This window comes from Propithecus coquereli, unplaced genomic scaffold (genome assembly GCF_000956105.1).
Source record: "Propithecus coquereli isolate 6110/MARCELLA unplaced genomic scaffold, Pcoq_1.0 Scaffold673, whole genome shotgun sequence".
NCBI lineage: Eukaryota > Metazoa > Chordata > Mammalia > Primates > Indriidae > Propithecus > Propithecus coquereli.
The window spans coordinates 493,781-503,950 of NW_012152763.1; the positions used below are offsets into that span (position 1 = coordinate 493,781).

General features: G+C 54.5%; 1 protein-coding gene across 1 annotated transcript in view; it reads left to right on the forward strand.

The window, feature by feature from the left end:
- CFAP46 (cilia and flagella associated protein 46) overlaps nt 1-10,170 on the forward strand; it is a 149,453-nt gene that overhangs the window by 42,772 nt on the left and 96,511 nt on the right. The window lies entirely within an intron of this gene.

Below are 10,170 nucleotides of genomic sequence, written 5' to 3' on the forward strand. Positions count from 1 at the left end.
TGCACCCCACCCCACAGCCTCCAGCCCTGAGACTCGGCTTCCTGGGGAGAGACACAGAACGACAGCTTTCCCTCACATGCAGCTGCGAGAATTAAGAAGTGCTGGCGGGGCGGCACACAGCTGGTGCCTGATAAACGTTAGGCACTGGGGCTGTGACCCTCAGGCCTGTGAGAGGGCTGGGCTTTCCCAGGGGGCTGCGCTGGAAGATTAAAGAGGGAGCGTCCGCGAAGCCAGGTCTTCCCCTGGCTGCCCTTCCGCCAGTCACTGCCACCTGCCACCTGAGGCTTCCCTTCCGCCAGTCACTGCCACCTGCCACCTGAGGCTTCCCTCCCGCCAGTCACTGCCACCTGCCACCTGTCTGGCCGTGTCCCCTCCTCGGTCCTGAGCGAGCCCCTGCTGGGCCCCTTCCTGGCGTTACTGCCTCTGAGCTTCTCCTGTGTTGAGCTGACGGTCGCTTCCTTACTGGTTTGCAGGGACAGCCAAGGAAGGTGGCCCGGCGCGAGCACTGCACCTGCCGACGTTCCTCGTTCCTCGGGGCTCGTCCTCTCTCCGCCTGCTTGCGGGGAGGTCTGAGTTGAGGCGTTTATGTGTGGTTGTATCCCTCAGTCTTTCTTTCATGGTCTGTGGTTCTGTGTGACAGTCATTTCCCAAACCAGGAGTACTTATAATTTTCCTGCTTTCTTCTGGAATGTTTTCGACTTATTTTATGTTTCTGTTTCCCTTGTTGATTTTTCTAGAATTTATTTAGTGTAAGAGCACGGCAGAGCCCGAGTTCCTTCGGTCACACATTCCCAGCCCCCAGCTGTCACACGGGCGGTCTCACGCTCTCCTAAGCGGGCGGCCTTTTACTACACCGCGTTTCTGGGTGGTTTGGACTCGGTTCTGGGGACTCCAGCGGTTCCACTGACCTGTCCGTGGCGGGGGGCACAGTCCTAACCCGCCCGTCTTGATGAAATGTCTGTTAGCTGGTAGGACTCGCCCACCCGCGCTTCTGCGGCAGGATTTTCCTGGGATTCATGTGTATTTGTTTCTCAGGGTAAAACTGGGATGGGTCTTGCCCAGTTCTCACACTCACACACACACACACACACACACACACACACACACACACACACGGGCATCGGAATCACACTAAATATATCGATTCATTTAGGGAGAATTAATATCTTTGTAACGCTGAGTCCTTGGACCCAAGAATATGGCAGTTCTATTTTCCCCAGTCTTCTTTTTCGGTCTTCAGTAATATTTAAGGTTTTCTTTGGGAATACCTTGCTATTTTTTGTTAGATTTATTCCTGGGCATTTTATCTGCGTTATTGTGCTGATAGTAAAAGGGGTCGTTTTCGCATTTTTCTTCTGACTCGTCATTGTTTTTATGGGAAGTCTATGGATGGCTGTGGTCGGTTTTGCGCCTGGCCTTGCGTCCCCTTCTTGTCACCGTGTTCCTGCGAGTCCAGGTACGTAACCCCCACCCGAGTGACAGTCCCTTCCCCTCTCTGCTCTCACGTCTGCGCCCCTCATTTCTTTCTCACCACGGCGTCGCGGCGACCGAACGTCCTCGCCGTGCTTCCGCCTACTGAGAACGGCTGTAATATCCCCGTGAGTGGGATCTTGACAATTCCTCATTTATTCGGGGTTTTTCCATAAAAAATGGAGGCTGGATCTTGTCAAATGCCCTTTAGGCGCATACGGAAATAATCGCAGTTTTTCTCTTTAAGTTGGGGACAAGCTAAATTAGAACGATCAATCCTTGGTGTTAAATCATCGACTTTCTGCACGACCCCACCTGCTCGTGATGGATCATTCTTTTTTATTTGCTGCTACGTTTTACTGGCTGATGTTTTATTTAAGATTTTTACGTCGCTATTTATAGGCAAGATCGGTTTGCAGCTTTCATTTTTGTGCAACCTTTGCCGAAATGGGGTGTCAATGTTATTCCGCCTTCCAAAACGAATCTCGCAGCTTCCTTCTTTCTCTTCGCTCCAGAACTGTTTGAAAAGCAACAGAGTTACCTTTTCCTTCCCGTGAAACGTCTGGCCTGACTTTCTGGGCCGGGGTGGGCAGTTCTTCAACAACTTTCTCTGTTTCTTCCGTGGTGTCTGGTGCCTCGGGAGACTTTATCTCTACTGGGGGGAGCTCTCGTGTTCGTGTTTCCTGGCAGGGCGTCTGTAGGAGCGGAGGGCTCTCACAGGGTTTTAATTTTAGTAAGGAATGTGCGCAATGTCTTATCTTTTATTATCTGTACTTTCCCGTTTTTCTTAATTAGCCGCGGGCTAATCAGAGGCTGGATTTATTTGTTGGCGCTTTGGTTCTTTTGTTTTCTATTTGTCTTCTGTTATCTTTCTAATCCCTTCCCCATGCTTTTCTCAGGGCAATGTGATTCTTTTCCAAACTTGAGTTGGGTGTTAAATATTGTGTTTGGGTTATAATCACAAGTATTTTTCCTCGGAGCGCTGTCACTGGCAGTGATGGGTAATGACTTTTCCTCTTGTTTTTTTGCGATGCTGTATTCAGTGTGTTCAAGTTTTGGTTTGTCCTTGAGCCTGAGAGTCGTTCAAGACACAGGCGTTTTTGTTCAGTTCGTAGGGCTGTTTGTTTCTGGTTGTGTTTTAAATGTCTCACGTTGCTGTCCTGTGCTCAGAGACTGCTGTCTGCACTGTTTATGCTTTGGGGGCTCTATTGAGAGTTTGTGTTATCTAATTTGTCATCAGTAATTAAATGTTCCATGGAAGCTAAAAAAATGGTTTTATTCTCTATTTTCGGCATAGAGACCTGACCTTTTTCTTTCTTGCCCAAATTCCTTTCTAAAGTGCCTGGTGAGTCACATCTTACGAAACATAAAATCTCATTAAGTGAGTCTTTTCATTAACCCAGTATGATGCGGCTTACCATCCACCCGGGCCCTGGTCTGGCCTCACGTGACAGGCATCCGACCCTCAACTCAAGCTCTCCTTTCTACCAACTCCTAGGAAGGCCGTGGCAGTCTGCACGTGGAGGCCGGCTGGGCGCCAGGCCTTGACTCTGGATGCTGGCAGCACCCTGGACCCGTCCGGGAGCAGCGTGTTTGGTGGGGAGTCCAGTCTCTGCCCCACCAGAGACAGAGGACACGGCTGGCTCGGTGGCCAGGGCTGCAGGGCTGCCCACAGCGGAGAAGAGGCTGGACCGGGCCTCTCCACCCCCGGGGCCTTCCCGGGCCCGTCCACTTTGCCACCAGGGAGCACCTGCCGGCCCCTCCCCCGGGCACACCTGAGGCTCCTCTTCCAGACGTCAGCCTCGGCAAAGAACTTGTGACTAAGACCCCAAAGGCAAATACGGCAACAAAAATAAATAAATGGGACTTGATTAAAATTAAAAGTTTCTGCACAGCAAAGGAAATAATCAACAGAGTAAACAGACAACCTGCAGAATGGAAGGAAATATTTGCAAACTGCACATCCAACACAGGACTAATATCCACAATCTACAAAGAACTCATACAAATCACTAACAAACAAACAATCCCATCAAAAGGTGGCAAAAGCCATGAACAGAAGTTTTTCAAAAGAAGATGGACGTGATGCAGAGAAGGGAACGCGGGGGCGGGGCCACCGTGGCCCTGCAGATCGGGGAGCGCGGCCCTGACCAAGTCCAGACTTCACGTGACAAATCCCTTTATTAAACGCAATATTTATACGTGCTTATGCTGAGCTGGGGTGCTGGGATGGTGGGGTGCTGGGACGCTGGGATTTTATGACGCTGGGGTGCTGGGTGTTCCAGATGATTCCATGCTCTCCTCTGGGTCCTCGTAGGGCAGGGTCACATCACCCTCGTGTGGCCGTCTGGGAAACTGCAGGAACTCGCCTGCCCAGGGCGCTGATGCTCTTCCAGCTCAGGGGCTGCCCCCTGGGAAGGGGCGATGGGAGGTGGTGGGCGCCTCTCCCGGTCCTCCTGCTGCTCTTCCTGGCAACGCCGGGAGCCCCCTCCCAGCGCCGGGCCACGCAGAGCTGGTTGCCAGGGGCGCGGCTTTCTGCCCCTTTGCTTCTCTGCTGGTTCCCGGAGGCTGGTGCTGAACAGGTGCCGTGACGTCGGGGGGTCAGAGGTCTGCTGTCCTGTGCCTGCCTGGCCATGCAGAGGGCCGCACGCGCATACGCATGTGCACACTCACACGTGTGCACACAGGCTGCACACGACACGCGTCCCACACTCATGTTCACGCTCACACACACGTGCATTCTCCACGCCCTCCCCCAGCAGCGGTTCTGGGGTCCTCCTGACTGTGGCGGGCCATCGCCCACAGCCATTGCGCCTGCAGTGGCCCAACACCCGGAGCGTGGCCCAGGGCCGCCTCTGACGCAGGCCCGGGCGCGGCTGCTCCCACCTCCCTCTGCCCTCGCTTCCTGAGCGACCCAGGCTCAGACACGGAGGTTCCAGCCAGCCTCCTCCCAGACCCCACGTTTTAGCTCTCACGCCAGCAGCAAAGTAGCCAAGCCTGCGTCAAAGGACCCCAAAGTGGAGCCAGAGCCGGTGCACTCCGGGGGCAGCGGGGCACGGCCGGGCGCAGGCCCCCCAGGGTTGCCCGTGCCCACAGCACCTGGGCAGGGCCCCGGTGATGCCCCAGGACCGCCGCGGCCCCCGCCTTCCTGAAGGGTCCCCAAGCCTGTGCTGGGCTCCGACCCGCCAGTCATTAGGCGTGTGGGGGTGTCGTGAGCTCAGGGCTGACCCCAGGCAGTTTGGAATGGCTGTGCTGGGGGATCTGCACCAAGAGAACGGGCAAAGGCTCCCAGTCAGGGGCTTCGTCCTGCTTTTCCCCGGAGGGGCTGCGTGCCGGCAGCGCACTCGCCCAGGGACGCCCGGTGCCTCCCGCCAGCTCCCCGGGGAGGGTGGCACCTGCTCTTCTGAGAGTGGGGCTGGCAGAGCTGGGCCCTGCCCTCGCCACGGCCGTCCTGCCCTGTCTCCGTGCCCGTCCCCAGCAGCCAGGGGTCCAGGTCCACTTGAACCGAGTTCCCTTCAGGTGCACCCAGCCCGGCGGGGTTCAGCTACCACTAGCCTGCGTGGGGGGAGAAGACGTAGCTTTAGCTTTTGTTCTGTCCATTCACACATATTTCCTGATGTTTTAAAGAACAACTGGCCAGTTTTTGTGGCTCACGCCTGTAGTCCCAGCACTTTAGGAGGCCAAGACAGGAGGATCACTTGAACCCAGGAGTTTGAGGCCAGCCTGGACAACACAGAAAGACCCCATCTTTAGAGAAAATTTAAAAATTAACTGGGGGTGGTGGCGCCTGCAGTCCCTGCTACCGGAGAGTCAGAGGTGGGAGGGTCGCTTGAGCCCAGGAGCTGGAGGCTGCAGTGAGCTGCGATCCCACCACTGCAGTCCAGCCCGGGTGACAAAAGAGACCCTGTCCCTCCCCCCGCCAAAAAAAATTAAATAAAAAAAGGAACGATTCAGCTGTCTTGCTGGTTTTCACTTGGTGCAATTACGAATGTTCAGATTTTTTTTTTTTTTTGAGACAGAGTCTCACTCTGTTGCCTGGGCTAGAGTGAATGCCGTGGCGTCAGCCTAGCTCACAGCAACCTCACACTCCTGGGCTCAAGCGATCCTCCTGCCTCAGCCTCCCAAGTAGCTGGGACTACAGGCATGCGCCACCATGCCCGGCTGATTTTTTCTATATATTTTTAGTTGTCCGATTAATTTCTTTCTATTTCTTTTCAGTAGAGACGGGGTCTCGCTCTTGCTCAGGCTGGTTTCGAATTCCTGAGCTCAAACAATCCACCCGCCTCGGCCTCCCAGAGTGCTAGGACGCCCGGCCGAATGTTCAGATTCTTGACGCTGTCTGGCTAAGCAAGTGCTGTGGGCTGACCTGTGTCCCCTGAGATTCCCATGCTGGAGCCCTGAGCCCCCAAACTCAGACTGTGACTGTACTTGGAGACAGGGTCTCTCCAGAGGTGATCAGCTCAAAATGGGCCATAGAGTGGGCCCCGAATCCAGTGACTGCTGTCCTTAGAAGGCGCAGCTCAGGCGCAGAGACGCGTGCGGGGAGGATGCCCATCTGCCAGCCACACAGAGAGGCCTCAGAGGAGACTCTGGCCGCCAGGGGTGTCTCCTGGCAAGACCGTGTGACGTGATGCAAAACACACGAAGTCGGTCTCTGTTGTGCTCCTGGGTTAGGGTCAAAGGTGAAGCAAGGACACGAAAATCCTCTCTGCACACGCTCCGTGGGTGGTGGTCTCTTACCGGGAGAGAACGCTGGTCTGGACCTCGAGCTTGGTTTCTGATCAGACTGTAGGGAAAGGTGCCGGCCGCTGGCAGGGAGGGGTGTAATTAGGTGCGTGTGACCTCCCGCCCCGTCACGGCTGCGAGCTCAGTTTTGAGGTTTCTCTGGGGTCCCCTTGGCCGAGAGCGGGTCTGTTCAGCCAGCGGGGGCCCAGCATTTCATGTTAGTTCACAAATCACTGACAGACAGACCTCGTCACCTCTGTCCTGCCCTGGGAACACACTCGTGCTGGCCCCCAGGGAGCACACCGGCTGCGAGTGCTCCAGGAAGTGGCCGGTGACATGAGCTTAACAAGAGGCTTGTTTCTTTCTCACATTGGCCGCCGGGACCGCGCAGCTGCCCGGCAGACGGGGGGCCCAGGGTCCTTCATTCCCAGCACGGGACGTGGGGGCTTTCGCCTTGTGAGCTAAGAATAAAATCCTAAGCCCTCTGCTAAGGAACGGACCCCTCTAAGCCCAGGGGATCCCAGAAAAAAGCCTTAAATCTGCGTTCCCAGCCATGATAGGGCAGGAGGCATAAAGCGCAATTACACACTCAGGTTTTCTCCACGTACGTGTTCACGGCTCCTCCTGTAGCTCGTAACACGTGTGATTAGCCACCTTGCCCAGCATACAATGCTGTTCCCTTTTATCTCTCACTTGAAACACGAGTTCCTGGCTCGTGGCTGGAGCAGTGTTTCCCAGCCTACCAGAGTGGCCACTGCGAGCCTAGAAGCTTCACGAGAAATAAAGCTCTTCTTTTTCCAGAGTATAAACCTCATGTTTCTTTTTTTTTTTTAATTAACAACCTCAAGGCACAAAATGGCTGCTCAAGCCCCAGTCTTTGTAGCCACATTTCCACCATCAGACAAAATGAAGGACCAAAGAAGGGGGCTGCCCTCCCATTAAAAACACTCCCCTAAAACGGCTTCCTTCCATTCTTAGGCCAGAACATGGTCCCTGGGCCACACCTGCCCACAAGGGAGGGAGGTGGCAGTGTGTCTGCCTGAAATCCTCTGGGAGGAGAGGGGTGCGTCCCCCCTGCAAGGAGAGCACAGACGTCCCTGAAGCCTGGGGGCCAGGCCGGGGTGAAGGGGAGAGGGGCCTCTCCACAAACCACTTTCCAGTGTCCAGGACTGTCCTCCTGTCCAAGCCCCTCTCGGCTCACAGCCGCCCGGCCTGGGTCCCCACCTCCCTGCCCCTCGGCCGCGGGGCCTCCGGCAGCCTGGCCCCGGGCCCTGCTCTCCCCACATCCTCCTGTTCTCTCCTCCCCGGGCGCGTTTCCCACACCTGCGCCACCCTCGCGATGTTCATTCTGCCTCATGGTGCGCTGAGCCTCCCACCCAAAAGGACCCCGGGCCCCTCTACCCGGGACGCCAGTGGCTGAGCCTGTGGGAGCCTCCTGGGGGTCACGGCTCCCAGCTTCAGGGGGACCTCGGCCTGTCGCTCCTGAGGGTCCTTTCTGCCCGCAGAGGGCTCCCCAAGCCCGTGCTGGTGGGTTTAAAGTCGCACCTCTTTTGACTTTAATTTGCATTTCGCTGATGCCAGACATGTCGAGCGCCTTGGGGGGTGTCTACTGGATTAGTCAGGCATCTCACGGTCGGGCGTCTATTCTTTTGCCCATTTTTGCAGCTTGTTTGTCTTTTCATTATTGGTCTATCAGTGTTCTTTACGGAATCTGGACACAGCCCTTTGTCGGGTATATTGATTGCGAATATTTTTCTCCCGCTATGGAGTTTGCCTTTTCAATTTCTTAACAGCATCTTTCGAAGAGCAGAAGCTTTTACTTCTGGTGAGGATGGATTTATCTGTTTTTTCCTTTACGGTTTTGCCTTCTGTGCCCTGTCTAAACAACTTCTGCCTGCTCCCAGGTGGTGAAATATTGTGTTTTATCTAAAATCCATGAACACGTGAATTTTACGTTTTAAGCCTATGATCCTCTCAAGTTAATTTTCCTATGTGGTGTGATGAGGGACCCCGGTCTCTCTCTTTCGTCATTTAACGTCTGTTGCTCCAGCACCGTTTGTTCCAAAGAGCTTCCTTTTGCCCACGGCGCTCACTGGCACCTCTGTCAAAATCAGTGGACTGAGCACCGTGGATTTGGTCGTGAGCGCTCATTCTGTTCCACGGATCTCTTTGTCTCCTTCACAGACACCGGCGTCCTAAACGCTGCCGCTGCAAACCGAGTCTCGAAGTCACGCGGTGTGAGTCCTCCGACCTCGACCTTCCTGGGGATTCTCTTCCAGGGCCTTTGTGTTTCCACGTAACGTTTAGAATCAGCTTGTCGCGTCCAGAGCGACGCCTGCCTGCCGGGGCTCTGCTGAGAGCGCGCGAGCACACGCCATCCACCCTGAGGACGGCACATCTCGTTCATTTGGGTCTTTAGTTACCTCAGTCAACTTGTGGTTCTGAGTGTAGCCGTATTATACAGCTTCTGTCAAATTTATTTCAGCGGAGCTTGTTCCTGATGTTATTTTAAATGGTATTCTTCTCTGTCATTTCTCCAATTCTTTGTTGGTAACATATACAGACACAAGTGACACTCACATTATTGGTATTGTGTCCCGACCCTTGCTAAATTCGCTTATTAGTGATTGTAGTCTTTCATAGGTTCCACTGTGCACTAAAAATCTTGCACCCCCAGCTGACTGAATGGACCCCCTCTTGGCCAAGGGGACCCCAGAAATACCCTAAAGCTGAGTTGCTGGCCATGAGGGAGGTCAGACAGGCCTCATCATGCCCCCTCCCTTTTTGGAGAAGTCCTTTGTGACTCGTTAACTCATTAACGAGGACCTGCAAGACGGAGCTTAACCCACACCTGCAGGTCATCCAGTTATTTAACAGATCACCTGAGTCTGGGTGTGTTTCTCTGATTAAGAGACTTCCTTAACTTAAAACACTCCAAACCTTTAGACAAAGCTTCATTTCTTTAACCAATCACAAATCAAAGAAGCTTTCAACCCACCTGTAACCTGTAATCGGCTGCTTTGAGATATCCCACCTTCTCGGGTCAAACCAACCTACGCCTTCCATGTGTTGAATTCTGACTTTACCTGTAATTCCTGTATCCCTGAAATGTATAAAACCAACGATAGTGACCCATGGCGAGACCCCTTGCTCAAGGGTTCTTGGGCTTGGCTCTGGGCCATGGTCACGCATACTCAGCTCAGAATAAACCTCTTTAAATTATTTAACAGAGTTGGGTTCTCTTCTGTTGACAACAGGATTTTTTGTGTATAGAATCATATTGTTTGTCACTAAAAATCTATCAACATTAAAAGTTCTTATAATCTTGTACCTTAAAAATAAGCCCTCTCCAGACCCTGGGCCGTCCCCCGGGCACTGTCCCCACAGGGCAGCACTCTGGGCTGCAGGTGCGATGCTCAGCCTGACCTCCAGCCAGGGCTCTCCCCAGGCGTGTGTCTCGTGGTTGTGCATGTCCAAGACAGACGCAGGCCAGGTCTTGCCTGAGTGCCCCCGCGTGGGCATGGCCTCCCCAGCCAGCCTACTCCCCTGCAAAATCTGCGCCAGACCCTCAGCTGCTAGACAGTTTCCTCCCAACTCTCGGGCTTCTCCCCACCCTGTCCAGGCGGTTCACCCACAATACCAATAACGGGAATGTTTCTGGCATCACAGAGAGGCTCAGATGCAGCAGACATGCCCGCTCGGGCCTCCTGGGGAGGGGAGGGGAGCCCTGCCCAGGTAGTGGGGGCCGCCCCCTCCTGCTCTCACCTGGGCAGGTGCCAGGCTCACTCCCTTCCCTTCTGCTTCCTCTCCTTGCTCAGGTCTCAGCTCAACTGTCCCCTGCTTAGGGACACTCCCCACGCCACCACTTGGGGTCACAACCCCCTTCACAGGCTGCCAGGCTCTCAATTCTACCTTTGATGCCCTGTCTCCCAGGGGGCCCTTCCCGCCCCCAGGCAGGGGCAAATATCTATTGTT